Source organism: Cetorhinus maximus, chromosome 17 (assembly GCF_964194155.1).
Source record: "Cetorhinus maximus chromosome 17, sCetMax3.hap1.1, whole genome shotgun sequence".
NCBI lineage: Eukaryota > Metazoa > Chordata > Chondrichthyes > Lamniformes > Cetorhinidae > Cetorhinus > Cetorhinus maximus.
Window position 1 is genome coordinate 69759648 of NC_135895.1, and position 17288 is coordinate 69776935.

Here is a 17288-nt window from a genome sequence, read left to right on the forward strand (position 1 = left end):
GCTCTGCTGCCCCCTAAAACGCCCATTAATTTGCAGTCTGTGCCATAGGAGTGGAAAGTTCTGGAGCATTTGTTGGCACTTTCATGCTTTTGCACTGCTTGAGTGGGCAGAAAAGCTTCAGAGACCCAACTCCAAGCATGTTAATGGAGCTGCAGCTGAACGTCTCAGCTGCAAAAGAATGCTCACTTTTGACAAGCTTATCCAAGTGCGTGGCCGCTTCCCTCACCACTCCCTGCCACACCCCCGGCATGTGCTTGAGTACTTCCTTCAGTCTGTGCTGGATTGCCCCCAACCAGCCTGAACTGTTCTGGAGCCCATACCCCAGCACTGCACTGAAAGCCAGCCTGGAAAAAGCCGACTTGCCTGTGTCCCCACGAATGAGCAACGCCTCTTCCTTGATATCCTATGGGCGATGCTTCTGAGCACTACACAAGGCTGTGTGCACTAACCTCTGAGTTCCCTATAAAGTTCAGGTCGCCAGGTGGATGCCTTTTGAGGGTAGTCATGAAGCACGCCATTCTAAAGTCACGCCAACAAGGGCGGTACATCTGACATGGAGGGATCATTCCGGCGAACGAGGCTTATAATGAAATGCTAAATATTGAAATTAACGACGTGCGGCGGCGACAGATGTGGCCCACCATTGACAGGTAGAGCGGATGATTGAAAACTGGTTTCACAACATCATGAAACCGATTTTTGGCCTTCTTGCCATATTGTTCCCCTTGGCCTGCCATGACACCCGACACCAACGATTCTGCCCTATGTCAGCTGTCATTATAAATCCATAGAAATAATGTAGTCTTTTGTTTAAACATTTTTGTGTGAAGGTTTTTGCTTAACAATCAGGGATTGGCTCATCCACTTTCTGCATCAATGGCTCCAGGATCAGGTATGGTGAACATAGATGCAGAGAAAAGCCTCCCATCCTCTTTCCCCAAACTCAAGCTGTCATTGTATTTGTTGGGTTTAGTGGGATGCTAATCTTCCTGGCTCCTCACAGATGGTTCTTGTGTTGCTGACCTTAGTGAATCCAGTAGGTTTATTTTGTTGTTGCCACTAGCTAACTAGTGAGATCTACACTTAGGAGTTTGTGGCTCTAACACCCTGCTTAATTCTATATTTATATCTAATCTCCTGCACAAATGCGTCATTTTTCTATTTTCTGTACAAACCAATAGGTGAGATTGCCAATATTTAGTGACAATTAGCATTGAATTATAGGCAAGTTTGTGTTGTGGGCACACAGGGCAATGTATTGAGACCACCCCAACCCCCGCCACATGGGATCCTTATTAATAACAAAGGGAACTTTCATTTAATCAGCTGGCCTGATTGAAACCTACATCCATAGCTGGAAGATCAATGTCCAACCAACTGTATCACCTAGTTAATTACATATATTTTATTTACCTGATAGCTTAGACACCATTGTGATTAATCCGTCTGCTGTTAAAGGCTATCCATAAGCAAATCTCCCATAGACATAAATTGCCAGAGTGACAAATGAATTGTGATCAGATTAAATTATTTTTTAAAGCTACCAAACTTTTAAAGTTTGGGAGATTCATTCCACAGAACTTTCTGAAAGTTGTTGGCAAAGTACCATTTCTCAGGGAGTGTTTGCTGTTCCCATCAATGTCACTAATAATCCCACAGATTCCGAAACCTTGCCTATCGTGTCCAAACAATCTTTCAGATTAATGTCAGTTGCTCAAGGAGAAAATAGTCACAGGGGAAAAAGTATTTTATCCTTATTGTCCGATTTAGGATTTAAAATACACTGACAATTAGACATTACTAGCTCTTTCAAGATGTCATTAGCATTTTTTTTCTCTTTAAGGGAAAGTATTCATCAGGTGAATGGGAGAGAAATTTTCCAGTTACATGGCTACTGAATATCAAATACTTGCTGGACCTTTTGTGCACATACCAAAATCTGATCTAGTGCTGCCCTGTCTGAAACTGAGGCACTTTTGAAATTTTGTCACAGATACATCATTTTGGGGTTGCATATTTATTAGATAAAAATTTTCCTCCCTTCCTAAAAATTTCAACGTTGATGTGATTCTACTATGATTTCCCATTTGAGTGCGTTGTTGAGACTTAAAATGTAAACACAAGCTTAGAAATGTGAAATAAAAGCAGAAAATGCTGGAAAAGCTCAGCAGGTCTGGCAGCATCTGTGACGAGAGAGACAGAGTTAACGTTTTGAGTCTGTGGTCATACGGACTCGGAACATTAACTCTGTTTCTCTCTCCACAGATGCTGCCAGATCTGCTGAGCTTTTCCAGCACTTTCTGTCTTTATTTCACATTTCCAGCATCTGCAGATTTTGCTTTTAGCTTAGAAATGTGGTTGTGGCCTGGAGGAGTCCGTATTTCATGTGCACTTGGAGAGGTTGCAGCCTTCCTTCCACTATTTGCAGATGCTGTTCCTCAATTTCTGGTTGCATTTCAGTCCCGTGCTCCTGATCTTTGGCCACCAAAATAAATTTAGCAATAAATTAAAATAAATTGGCAAAATAAATTCAGTATCATCATAGCAATTCATCACAATGTTGGCATATTGAGACCCTGTGATTATGGACATGCTGCCCATGCATTACCAGTGCACCTCCAATTTCATAATGAGCTTACAACAGGCCTACACAGCGATTGGCATAAAATGACTGTAAATATGGGAAGTGTCACACATGTATCAGTTAGGCACAGCTCTCCCATAGATGAGCTAACATGAATGCAGGAAGGTAATGTCCTCCATGATTAGATTACCTGCTGGACATTGGCCGTCAAAATTCGATCATGTGTAGAAATGCTGCCTATTGATTATGAGTCAGCATTACCTTAACCACTATTCACTGGCTGCACATCTGCTTGGGGGCCATATATTGGGCCTTTCTGACACCACTAAAAAGGCAGTCAGCACCTCTTAAAGGGAAGGTGCACTTGGTTACAAACAACAAGGAAATCTTCTAAAGAGACAAATGGTTGAAACATCTACAGTTTGTGTTTGGAAGACATTGGCTGAAGCAGTGGACAGGTTGATTCCAGGATCTTCGCTCCAAAAACATGGCTGTAATACTGTGAAAAGTTCGGTGGCTCTCCAAGAATGGTAAAATAAAAATACTCCAATTCATCCTGTTCTCTCTCCTATGAGCTCACTGCCCTCTTAGCCTCCTTTAATTTCACACTCCATATGAATTCATAACCCTTTATCACAGCCACACTCTTAACTTTGCTATCTTCTATAACCTCATTATTCTCAACATGTCAATCACAGTTAAGGCTATCTCTGCCCACATTCCCTTCCCCTTTCCAACTCTACTGACTGTGTCCGCCCCGGAAAAAGCTGTCTCCCAACTGACTTACAACCATATTTTCAAATTCTCAACAGTTAACTTTTGGCCCTCCATTCACAGAATCACAAAAGTGTTACTGTGCAGAAGGAGGCCATTCAGCCCATCATGTCTGCACCAGCTCTCAAAATGAGCTTTATGGCTTAGTGCTATTCTCCTGCCTTTTCCTCATACCCTTGCACATTGTTTCTATCCAAATAATCATCTAATGCCCTCTTGAATGCCTTGATTGAACCTGCCTCCACCACACTTCCAGGTGTTGCATTCCAGACTCAAACCACCCGGTGTGAAAAAGGTTTTCCTCACATCACATTTGTTTCTTTTGCAAATCAGTTTAAATCTATGCCCTCTCGTTCTTGATCTTTTTACAAGTGGGAACAGTTTCTCCCTATCTATTCTATCCAGCTCCTCTATCAAATCTCTTCTTAGCCTTCTCCTCTCCAAGGAGAACAGTCCCAACCTCTCCAATCTATCTTCATAACTCAAGTTTCTCATCCCTGGGGCCATTCTTGTAAACCTCTTCTGCACTCTCTCCAATGCGTTCACATCCTTCCTATAGTGTGATGCCCAGTACTGTACACAATACTCTAGCTGAGGTCTAACTAGTGTCGTATATAAGCTCAGCATAACCTCCTTGCTCTTGTACTCTATGCCCCTATTAATAAAGCCCAGGATACAATATGCTTTATTAACTGCTCTCTCCACCTGTCTTGCCACCTTCAATGATCAATGCACATATGTACGCAGGTCCCTCTGCTCCTGCACACCCTTAAGAAATGTACCCCTTATTTATATTGTCTCTCCACATTCTTCCTACCAGAATGCATCACCTCATACTTCTCCGCATTGAACTTCATCTGCCACGTATCTGCTCACTCTACCAACTTGCCTATGTCCTTTTGAAGTTGTACACTGCCTTTCTCACAGTTTACAGTGCTTCCAAGTTTTGTATCATCCACAAACTTTGAAATTGTACCCAGCACACCAAAACCTAGATCACTAATATATATCAGGAAAAACAAGGGTCTCAATGGGAGATAAGAGACAACAATGTGAGTTTGGGGATAGGGTGGAGAGGGAGCAACCCCTGGGGAACTCCACTACAAACCTTCCTCCAGCCAGAAAAATATCCATTGACCATTACTCTCTGTTTCCTATTACTCAGCCAATTCTGTATCCACATTGCTACTGTCCCTATTCCATGAGCTATAACTTTTCTCACAAGTCCGTTGTGTGGCACTGTATCGAGTGCCTTTTGAAAGTCCAGGTACACCACATCAACAGCATTACCCTCTCTGTTACCTCTTCAAAAAGCTCCAGCAAGTTAGTTAAACACGATTTCCTCTTTAGAAATCCATGTTGGCTCTTCCTAATCAACCCATATTCTATTTCTGCAGCTACTGATTCACTCAACCACACCCTTACCTCCACCTTTGATACTCTTGTCCCATTAAAACCATTGCTCTCTCTCATCTGGCCATTCTCCCAGTAAGAGCCTCATCATCACTCCCTTAAATCCAAGGTCTTCTTCTTCTCCTGGAGGTACACTTGCTCTCCAGCAGGATATTGGGTTGGTTAGGGAACTTGACATTAAAACTGTGATGACAGCTTTTGCTCCTAAAGCCATACAAAAGAAGTAGTCGTCCAAAGTTTTAGACATTCACCAGCAGGCCAATCCAGCTCTTTTTTGCCAAAACTGCTCACTACTCCGGGATCATTCTAGAATGCAAATATAGTTCATGGCTTCTTTTTCCTTCTGCAAACTATTTTTGTAAACCATTCCACTCCCCTGACCCCTGTCTCTTCCACCCTCACTTCCAACAGCAAGTGCAAGGAGCTCATGAATTTCTTTAACATTTAGTTTGAGGCCATCCGATCAGCTGTCTCTGCTGCTTCTCTCCTTTCCCCCTAGCCCACTGACCAAATGTCCTCTAAAGCTCTCTCTTCACCCTAACCCCTGCAAGTGAGGCCACTGTTCCAATCTCCTGGACAGACTCCAGAGATTCTCCCCTGGCAGCCTTCAGGGAGCTGCCTCTGCTGGTTTTAAAGCACTCTACGGGTCACCATTGGACCCGGCACCCGACAGGCTCCCGCCCCAGCCCGACCCCTCCCGACCATTGAGAGGGCACGTTTCACACTGGGCAGACCTTAACTGGCCATCCAGCTTGAAATCGCATTTGCAACGCAACCGCGACCAGGAACGGATTCCACATCCGTTTCCGCTCCCACTGAATTGGCACACACGCCAAGAGTGAAATTCAGGCCATGGCGTTAGTTTTCATATCTATGCTGATGACACCCAGCTCAACCTCACCACCAACTCTCGTGACCCCTCCATTGTCTCTAAATTGTCAGACCGGTGTTCAACATCCAGTACGGGATCAGCAGAAATTTCCTCCAATTAAAAACTGGGGAAGACCAAGGCCATTGTCTTCGCTTCCACTACAAATTCAGTTGCCATGGCACCTGTCCCTGGGAACTGCTGAGGCTGACTAGATGGTTCACAATCTTGGTGTCATATTTGAGGTGGCCTTCTGATCACATATTCGCTCCATCACTAAGACTGCCATCTTCCACCTCTGTAACTGTGCCTGACTCTGCCCTGCCTCAGTTCATCTGCTGCTGAAACCCTTAACCATGCGTTTGTTACCTTTAGACTTGACTATTGCAATGCACACCTGACCAGCCTCCCATATTCCACCCTCCTTAAGCTACTCCTGCAAAGCTCAGTAGCCCTCATCTTAACTTGCAGCAAGTTCCATTTACCCTCACCCTCGCTGACCTAAATTGGGTTTTGATTAAGCAATACGCAATTTTAAAATCCTTATCCTTGTTTTCAAACCCCACTGGGCCCTCACTCCTCTCTTTCTTTGCAATCGCCCCCAGCCCCACAACCTTCTGAAATATATGCATTCCTAATAATTCCTCTAATTCTGTCCCTTTTGAACATCCCCTATTTTAATCACTTCACCATTTGTGGCCATGCCATCAACTGCCAAGGTCCTAAGCTCTGGAAAACCATTCTCCTCTCGTCCTTTAAGATGCTCCTTTACCTCTTTAATCAAGCTTTAAGTCATCTATCCAAATAGCTCCTTATGTGTCTCAGTGTCAAATTTTGCTTGTTAATGCTCCTGTGAAATGTCCTGTTTCATTACATTAAAGGGTTATAAAAATATAAGTTGTTGTTGTTTTGCTTACTCCGTTCATACCTCCATTACCTAGTCTCACTACTCTCAATACTGCCATCCAGCCTTCACTATCCTACAATCACTCTACTATCCTTCCTTCTCCTCACACTTTCACACTCACTACTATTTCAAATCTCACTTTCCCATAACCCACATTTTACACACAGCACAGCAGCCATCTACAATGACAGACAAATTCTCAAGGCTCACTGACACACTCTCTCCTTTCTTGCAGGAATTAGTCACATGGAACTTGAGAGAGGAGGCCGCCTTCAGAGAAGGTCCAGCCCATCTCTACACCTTCTCCCCACAAATAAAACATGATGGCCATCATAGTCAGGGGTAGGGCCATGGCTGTGGCAAATGGGAACCCTGGAGGAGACATCATGCAGGGCTTTGTCTTACTTTAAGATAACCCAGGCTCCCTCTTTCATTTTAGGTGTTACAGATGTGGAGATGAGGACAGCCTTCCCAATGATGCAGCGTCACTAAGTCTCACTTTCACAAGCATCAGCTCAGATATTGTCACCAGGTATAACTTAAGAGGCTAGGCTAGAAGAGGAGTCTTCATGTGGTGAATCATCAAGCGTAGGTGTGCAAGTGCTAGAGCAATGGAATACCACAGGTACCAGCTTGTTGGAGGGTAAGATTACATAGTAGCTCTGCTGCAGAAAACTCAGGTGCACACTTCACAGGACCTAGCCTACCAAAGAAAGTTGATGATCATATGCCAGGAAATACTAACTGCACTGGGAAGGCTGGCAGCAAGCTTGCGTGCAATTGTTCAGGACATGGAAAAGTTCAGCTCCGACTTGTGAGGGTTTGGTGCTGGGCATGGAGACCATTCTGACGAAAATGAGCCAAGCTTTCAGCTCAAAAACACGACAGTGCTGCCCGTCACGATGGAGCTCTGCTGACAGCTCTGATAGCTTCAACAGCTGTAGTTCAGTCGACCTCTACTTTGGCTCTGCGAGGCCAATTTTGACCTGGGCTTTCATGTGTCACAGCAGCCCTGTTCTTGTGCAGAGCCATTGGGGTGAGCAAGTGTCATCCCAGGAGAGCGGCCTTGGCTCCGTGGGAGACACTTCTGTCCTCTCAATGACAGCAGCCTGCTCCCCCATCAGCCACTCTGTTAGTCCCCTTGTCAGTATCACAGAGCGTGCTGGGCCAGACTGCCTCGACCCATGCCCAAGTGATGCAGTCTGCAGCTAGGCTCTCTTGGTCCAGAGCTGCCAGAGGTCTCCTCCATGGCTATCTGAAGTATCCTCAATTGAAACTCAGCAGCCTTCCATCTCCCAAGCTGCAGCCATTGGAGAAAGCACTTTGCAGGGGCGTAGAACAGGGAAAGGACAACACAGCAGACACTAAGAGCTGGCAAGAGTGATTCTTAATTATTTGTGTTAACTGTTAGCTAGAGATGTAATTAAGTTGCTTGACAGAATTTTTTTTGTTCAGAATTTGATGATACTGTTCATATTTGTGGTGAAGTGAGGGCAAGACACATAAAGCTAAACTGAAGGAAAGCAATGAATAGCAGTAGTAAGAATGGTGTTCAGGATTGTGGGACAATTGATGTATTGAGAATTGGAGGGATGGCTTGAGTGAAGCACTCTTTGATGAGCTAGTCTCTAGGAGTTCTGATAGCTGGGGCCCTAGCAGTCTGTGCTTCTCCTGCTCTTTTTGCTTCATCTACAGCTCCTACTGCAGCTCTTGTTCCCCAGGGTGGCCTTTCATGATGGAAATGTTGTGTAGCATACAGCAGACAACCATAAATCTGGATACCTCTATAGAGGTGTAATGCTCAGCTCCTCCAGAACAGACCAGGCAGTAGAAACAAAAACAGAATTACCTGGAAAAACTCAGCAGGTCTGGCAGCGTCGGCAGAGAAGAAAAAAGTTGACATTTCGAGTCCTCATGACCCTTCAACAGAACTGAGTAATATTAGGAGAGGGGTGAAATATAAGCTGGTTTAAGGTGGGGGGGAGAGAAGTGGGTGGGGTGGTTGTAGGGACAAGCAAGCAGTGATAGGAGCAGATAATCAAAAGATGTCACAGACAAAAGATCGAAGAGTTGTTGAAGGTGGTGATATTATCTAAACGAATGTGCTAATTAAAAATGGATGGCAGGACACACAAGGTACAGCTCTAGTGGGGGTGGGGTGGAAAGACTAACAGGGCATAAAAGGTATGGACTTAAAAATAATGGAAATAGGTGGGAAAAGAAAAATCTATATAAATTATTGGAAAAAACAAAAGGGAGGGGGAAGAAACGGAAAGGGGGTGGGGATGGAGGAGGGAGTTCAAGATCTAAAGTTGTTGAATTCAATATTCAATCCGCAAGGCTGTAAAGTGCCTAGTCGGAAGATGAGGTGCTGTTCCTCCAGTTTGCATTGGGCTTCACTGGAACAATGCAGCAAGCCAAGGACAGACATGTGGGCAAGAGAGCAGGGTGGAGTGTTAAAATGGCAAACGACAGGGAGGTTCGGGTCTTTCTTGCGGACAGACCGCACGCAGGTGTCCTGCAAAGCGGTCGCCCAGTTTGCGTTTGGTCTCTCCAATGTAGAGGATACCGCATTGGGAGCAACGAATGCAGTAGACTAAGTTGGGGGAAATGCAAGTGAAAGGCTGCTTCACTTGAAAGGAGTATTTGGGCCCTTGGACGGTGAGGAGAGAGGAAGTGAAGGGGCAGGTGTTGCATCTTTTGCGTTTGCATGGGGAGGTGCCGTAGGTGGGGGTTGAGGAGTAGGGTGTTGTTTGAGCATAATGATTGTTTTCTTGATATTTTAGGTAGTGAGACGGCCTTGTTGTAAGCCTGTTCTGTAGCTCTGCCCTGATTCCTGACAGGGATGATAAGGCATGTCTGGAGGGAATATCTTTGTTGCCAAGCAGGGGGTCTCCAAATTGACCCCCTCCAGTTTGGTTGGAATAAAGGCTGCATTGAGAACTGGTACAGGATGAAAACAATTATGAGTGCTACCAGGATAGGATGCACAGACCTGCATGATGCACTACCTGTTGTACATTGAGGGAGTGGAATTCCTTGTAATTTATAGAATTGCCAGGCTGGTTATGGGGAGAATGCAATATGAACACAATGTAACCAGAACAGGGACATGTCGCCGATGTCATCTTCTTCAGCTTGAAAGGACCATATGGCATAAAGGTTAAGGGCCCCAGTGATTTTGGCAGCCACATGTAATGTTGTCCATGCCCTGATGCGAAGTTCAAGTTGTGGTGGCAACAGGTGACCTAGCTCAGTGACAGACTCCTTGGTGAAGCAAAGGCAATTGAGACAATGGCCTGGATTTTTTGGTCAGCAGCGCAGTGGTGGCACTCGCCACTGACATCGAATAAATCTCTGCACAAGCCTACCATAATCCCCGTGGTGAGAATTTTGGCTGCCTTGAGGGAGGATTCCCTCCTGGCGTAGACAGCAGCGAGGTTCAGCAGGATAGGCTAGCCTGGGCAAAAATGGCGTGGCTTACAGTCAGTGCATCACAAATAGGCTTTGGAAAATCACAATTTTAGTGGAAATAATTAATTTTACAAAGTTAAAATTTTAAACATATCTTTACAAATTTAAAAATTTCAACATTTTTTCAAAATTAGTTTTTTAAAATGCAATACTATTGTATAAATAATTTTTAAAAGTGATATTTAAAATCTCTGATAAGTCATGCTTAAAAAGTCATAGATTTTGCTTTTTAAACAAGATTAATCAGAAAATCAATCCATTTTAACTTTTAAATTGGTGTGAGCCTCTTCATTAAGTATTCATGAATTGAGAGGAGGCCCCTTATGCTTGAAAATACAAGTGTAAAATATAAAAGTGTAATTAATTCATAATTAGTGGACAATTAGCCCAAATTTGCACTGGTTCTCAATTGGCGCTTGAAGTATCCCACTGCAATTTTCAGATTAGCACACAAAAGTGTCCCACCCTAGAGGTTACGGGGCCTCTCCAACATCGCTACTGTACTGCAAAATCCAGCCCATTACTTCTAAATTAAGCTAACAAATACACATTGTGGGCATGGTCACCTGTGCAATGCCCTTCTTCCCCTCTGTCTTGTCGCAACGGATTCTCTTCTCTGATGCATTCCTTCCTGCTTCCCCTTTACCCCCAGCCCAGACAGTCGCCTATGAGATTACCTATGACTGCAGTCAAACTATTTATGAGGCAACTGAAAACAATGCAACACCAGCAAAACCTTGTCATGTGCAGACAAATTGACTTTCCACAGTGATAAAACGCATAAACAACCAGAAGTCAACCAGCAGCCTGAGGTGACAAAGCACTAACAAACCTGTAAGTACTTCATGATCTCTTTATACGGCGCAGGCTGTTGTTGTCCTTGTTGATGATTAGCACCACGTGTCACTGAGTGAGTTCAGCGAGTGGAGAAGGACCTGCACAGGCCCCTCAGTTAAATAACTTATTCACTTCTTTAGATTCTTCTGGAATATGCTCTTGACACCATTGAAGAAGTCTGATCTACCTAGGTGCACAGGTGAATTATGGCTGCTTGGGAATGATGCCTGTGTCCTTTAAACGATAGCAAGTGTAGCATGTTCAGTATGAGAGAAGGAAGTACGGGAAAAATTTATAAATGTAAAGAGCACAAAATTTGTATTTTTTATAATTTTAATTATTTTATAAATTGTGTTCTATGATTTTATGCATAATGGTGTTTTAGTGTATATATAATGCAAACATTCCTCTCATTTTTATAAAATAATTATCTTTCTAACTGTTGTATAATTTAATTTCAAACAAAAACAGAAAATGCTGGAAAAACTCAGCGGGCAGAATTTTGCCCTTGGTGGGCAGGCAGGTCCTACTGGCTCGGCGGCGGGCGGGCAGCCGACCCCCACCGCCGAAGTGGGCCACGCCGCCATTTTAAGTGGGCGGGCCAATTAAGGCCCACCCAGCGGGAAGCGCTACGCGCTTCCTGTGTGGGAGGGAGGGATTCCCCAACTGTCAAAGTGCGCTTTTTCGCGCATGCGCGCGAAAGAGCGCACATCTCCCTGAGACTAAGTGCTGTCTCAGGGATATCACTGAAAGTTTTTTAAACATCAGGAATAGACAAATAAAAAATTTATTAACATGTCCCCCTCATGTGACGATGTCACACGAGATGGGATATGTTAACAAAAAGGGCATAAAGTTTATTAAACATTTTAAAAACGGACATGAAACCTCATCCCGCCCGTGGCAGGGCATTTAATGAGCTTAATTATCCTGTCAATGGCCTCAACAGGCCAGCGGGCAGACAGCTGATTTCACTGTCCGCCCGCCTTCCTCAATATTTAAATGGACCGGGATGACATTGGGGGTTCCTCCCGACGTCATCCCGTGTCGTTTTCGCGTCAGCGAGCGGGCCCTGCCCCCAACTCACCGACGGAAAAATTCTGGCCAGCAGGTCTAACAGCGTCTGTGGAGAGTCCTTATAACTCTTCTTCGGAGCTCGAAACGTTGGCCTGAATCTTCTGGTCGGCGTGCGGGGGCGGGCCCTACTCGCCGACACATAAAATGACGTGTGGTGACGTTGGTCATACGTCCCAGCGTCACCAAGCACCGTTCCAATCTTCAGTTCAGCTGCGCGCCTGCCGAACTGTCAAAGGCCTATTAAGGCCATTTAACAGCTCGTTAAACTAATTGTCTAGACTGCCCGCCCAACCTTAAGGTTGGTGAGCAGGCGAAGAGCCCAGGCAGCCTTTGCATCATGAAACCTCATCCACGGTAAAAATAAAATTTTTAATTAAAATTCTTTGACATGTCCCAGATCATGTGACACTGTCACATGAGGGGACATGTCTGAAATTTTTTTTTCTTCATTTAAATTTTTCATAATCAAAGTAATCTTCCTGAGGCAGCTCCGTGCCTCAGGGACGTTTCTGCGCTCTTTCACGCGCATGTGCGAAAGAGCTCAGGCCCCAACTCTCCCTCCTCCCCCTGCCCGCACAGGGAGCACTCAGCGCTTTCGGGTGCGCATCACACTGGGTGGACTTTAATTGGCCTGCCCACGTAAAATGGTGGCACGCAGCTGATAGCAGGCAGCGATCAGCTGCCCGCCCACCCGCACCCGCTCCGCCCCCCTGACAGGGAAAAAATTCTCCCCGTTAACTGTTTTTTCTCTCTCAGCAGATGCTGTTAGATCTGCTGAGGTTTTACAGCATTTTCTGTTCTTGTTTCAGATTTCCAGCATCCGCAGTATTTTGCTTTTATCTTATAATTTAATTTCAATTAGATCAGTTTTGGTATGATTTTAATACTGCTCCTGCGCTATTATTTTTCTTTCAATATACTAAATGTTACTTTCAGATGTCAAAAACATTTCATGATGTGTTAATAATATTGTTGCTTTCTTTACATAGTTAAGGTATGTTATCTAACATGTTTGAGACATCTATTTACAGCTGATGATATTAATTTAATATGCATGTATCAATTCATATATGTAAAATATGTGTTTGGTAATTTTATTAATTCTGAATTTTCTCTTTATTCAAAATAAACCATCAACCTCTCTTTTTCTTGATCACAACCTTTGTAACCTTTGCCTATTGTATATATACGGTAATATTATGCATTATCAGTCATTATTCTTCTGAACCTTTTTTCTCGTATCTTCAAGCTGCAAAGAAACTACCCCACACAACCTTCCTGTTCCCTATATTACCACTATGTTGAAATTAAAATTAACTGCAGATTTGTAATCCAACTCATCCTTTCCCAGGATTTCAGAACCCTGAGATTTGTTAAGGCCCTCTGTATTTCCTTATGCAACCTTCAGGCTTTCAAAACCCAAACTTGGTGTGCTCTAACCACAGATGCCAGATTTACAACATTTTCTCTCTTGGTCTTTTCATACTAGGTGGTATCTTGCATTGTGGAGTTAAATCTTCAGCTTGGTTTCTTAATAATAAAAAAAGTATATTGATAGTACTTCATTGCAACATTCATTCTTTTTCCATATTAAGTAAATAAAATCTCGGTATTCATGAAATGTTGACTTACAGCCATCTATATTCCATGGTGTTTCTCATCTCTGCACTCATTCCTGTCTGTCCCCCTCATTATTTCTCCTACTGCTTCTTTGTCAATCTGCTATTCATCTGTGACCTGTGAGCATCCCGCTTCCAACTATTATGCAGTGCTGAGCAACTGTAAAGAAAATGAAAGAGAAAGGAGGACTGTAAGAAGTAGTCTATTTAAACCAACCAATGACGGACGGGATTGGGCAAAATCAGGGCAGTAAACAGTGCTTCTCCATCTAGAAAATGCTATGGATAGTGGGAGGATTGAACAGCTGAAACTGATACGAATAAAAGCATTATAATAATATCCCAAAGCCAGATGTGACAATCATATATGTCTTGTGGTGTTCACTGGTCACAAAAATTTTCAGTCATCTGGAGAGACCACATATTAATTAGTACTCCGAGGTCATCTGAGGACACCTGTCTTGAATAGAATATTGGTAATTACTGCTTCCCTTTATGGAAAAATGGCACCACAAAATTAAGAAAAGGGGTAATTTGTTTAAATTCAAAGCTTGAGATCGTAACAACAACTTGAATTACAAAAGTAAAATCTAGCTAAATAAGTGATCCATGCACCTGTGTGGGAAACCTATTGAAAACTTACATTTTATTAGCAAATTTGAAAAGTTTAATTTTGCTTCTATCCCAAAGTTGCTTGTTTTTCCTGTACTGATTTTCATGTTTAAAGGCTTGGGAATTGTTCTCTGCACTACTACTGGTTGATAAACTGCAAATCCACCAATCACAAAGCCAAACAGATCAAACTGATGGACAAGAAGAAACCAATTCCATGGGATCTAGTTTATGAATTTTCAATTAATGAATGGGAAGGAGCCAGAAAAAACAGCCATAGAGACTGTGACCACAGATGGTGGAGAGTCGGCACACTGGGTGAATCCAGAGGAAGATCAATTACAGTGGATAAGGCCAATGGGTGAGTGGCGTTTGTCCAGTGGGAGGGCACCTTTAGGGGCTAGAATGGGCTAGCGGTCCTGGTGGGTAAGTCCAGCCTAATTATAAGTTGTACTGAGATGATCTAGAGCAGTTCAAATAGTTAGTTATCTATCTACTACCACTTTAAGATTTCATAGAAAATACATTAACAGTGAGACTATTTTAGTAGTTAACCTGTGATATCTCTTACTAACAATGTGAACTGCTGTTGCTTCCAAATTCTGTTAATTGATAAAGAATACCTGAGATGTAAATATTGCCGTACAGATGTCAGTCAAGATTTCATAATTCCAATTGAAAAACATTCCCACAAAATTTGATGGAACCCTGAAAAAAATCCATCTTTTTCCAAATAAATATAAACGATTTAAATTATAACAAGGTGACTTTTCCTTTGTGACTTAAGAAAGCTGAAAGCTTCCTTGAAGTAAGTTAATAAGGCCTGTAGGTGACATGAAAATTGCTGTGTGACTATAACAGCAAGCTTCATTAAAGCCTGTACAGGAAGTCTGTTAAATCATTACACGGGGCAAATTATACTCTCATATATGTGAGAATTCAATGAAACGTCAAGAATGTCCAAATATCCTTAACATTATTTTTTAAATGCATTACCCGCCCTCGATCTTTTTGTAGATTTTTATGGCAGCTATTCCATAATCTAGTCCTAGGGATCTATGTAGGGCAGGTGAAGTGTGTTTCAGTAGAACATCTAGGTAATAGTGATCATAATATAATTAGGTTAAAGTAGTTAGGGAAAGGGAGAAGGTAAAGATTAAATATGAAAATGCCCAATTGGAACATAGCCACTTTCTATGATTAGAGAAGGGATCTAACACAGGTGGACTAGAAACAAAGATTGGACAGCTAAACAGCAAATAAGCGATAACAGGTCCTCAAGGTGGGGATAGTCTGGTACAAACCAAGCATATTCCCATAAGGGGGAAAGATGGAGCATCAAAGCTTGAGCTCCCTGGAGATTAAAATAAAACAGAAAAAGGATATCTTTGACAAATGTCAGGTACAGAGTACAGTAGAAAACAGGCAGGATCAAGAAAGTAAAGGGAAAATTGAAAAAGTATGTAAGAAGGCAAAGAGAAAGTATGAGAAAAGATTTAAAGGCAACGTAAAATCCTTTATAAATATATACAAAATAAAAGAATAGTTAACAGAATGGAGGGGCATATTTAGGACAAAACAAGAAATTGTCTTGTGGAAATGAGGGCATAACTAAGTTTCAAAAAGTACATACAACTGTCTTCACAAAAGAAGAGGATAAAGTTAATGCTGCAGTGGAAGAGAGGGAAAAGAGATATTGGATAGAATAAAATTGCATAGAAAGGAGGTGCTAAATAGGTCGGCATCACTCAAAGTTAACAAGTCCTCTAATTCAGTTGGGATGCATCCTAGTTTGCTGAGAGAAGCAAGGGTGGAGATAGCAGAAGATCTGAATACAATCTTTCAAAACTCTGTGGATATGGGAGTGGTGCCAGAGGACTGGAGGATTGTGAATGTTAAGGACCTGTTCAAAAGATAGGAGAGGGATAAACTTGGGGATCAAACTAGAGACCAAAGACCATTGTGAAAAACAAAATTAAGTTTCACTTTAAGAAGCCTGAGTTAGTAAAGACAGCCAGCATGGATTTGTTAAAGACAAATTGTGTCTGACTAATCTTAGTAAGTTCCTTGATGAAGTAATAGAGAAGGTTGATGAAAGTAGAACAGTAGATGTTATGCATGGACTTTGAAAAGGAATTTGATAAAGTACTACATAACAGACATATTCAGAAAATAGGGACAGTGGTAAACTTGGGTACATAATAGCTAAGGGACAGAAGGCAGAGAGCAGTGGAGAATGGATGTTTTTCTGAATGGAGAGCTGTATGCAGTGGGGTCCCCAGGAGTGGTATTAAGACAAATGCTTTTCTGGTTCTATATAAATGATACATAGGGATAGGGAGTAGAATTTTGAAGTTCCTGGGTAATAAAAAAAATTCGGCAATGTGCTAAATACTGATGGGGAAAAAGCTGGGGTGTGGATCCAAATCAGATAGCTCTTTCAAAGAGTTGGTACAGGCATTACAAACCGAATGGCTTCCTTTTGTATCTTAAGATTCTATTCCCTCCTCTCAATAACATGCACCATTCCCCCACCAAAGAAGTCAGAGAAGTGACCTCTCCTGAGAACACAAGAAACAGAAGCAAGAGTAGACCATATGGCCCATCAAGCCTGCTCCTCCATTTAATAAAATCATGGCTGATCTAGGGCTTCAACTCCATTTTCCTACCACTCCCCATATCCCATAATTCTGAGAGACCAAAAATCTGTCTATCCCAGCCTTAAATGTATTCAACAATAGAGCATCCACAATCCTCTGCAGTAGAGAATTCCAAAGATTCGCAGCCCTTTGAGTGAAGTAATTTCTCCTCATCTCAGTCCTAAATGATTGGTCCATTATCCTGAGGCTGTGCCCCCGCCCCACGCGTTTTAGGCTCCCTGACCAGCAGAAACAATCTTTCAGTGTCTACCCAACCAAGTTCCTTCAAAGTTTTGTAGGTTTCAATGACATCGCCTCTCATTCTTCTAAACTCCTGAGTCCTGAGAATATAAGCCCAATTTACTCAGCCTCTCATCATAGGGCAACCCCTTCATTCCAGAGACCAATTTAATGAACCTTCGTTGTACCACCTCCAATACAAGTATATCCTTTCTTAAATGTGGAGACCAAAGCTGCACACACT

At 42.8% G+C, this 17288-nt stretch overlaps 1 long non-coding RNA gene across 2 annotated transcripts in view; it reads right to left on the reverse strand.

Annotated features, from left to right (window-relative positions):
* LOC144692491 (uncharacterized) overlaps positions 1-17288 on the reverse strand; it is a 70484-nt gene that overhangs the window by 45910 nt on the left and 7286 nt on the right. For both annotated transcript variants that reach the window (XR_013579328.1, XR_013579329.1), the window contains exon 2: positions 13567-13713. This is a non-coding gene — a long non-coding RNA (uncharacterized LOC144692491). The remainder of the gene's footprint in view (positions 1-13566; positions 13714-17288) is intronic.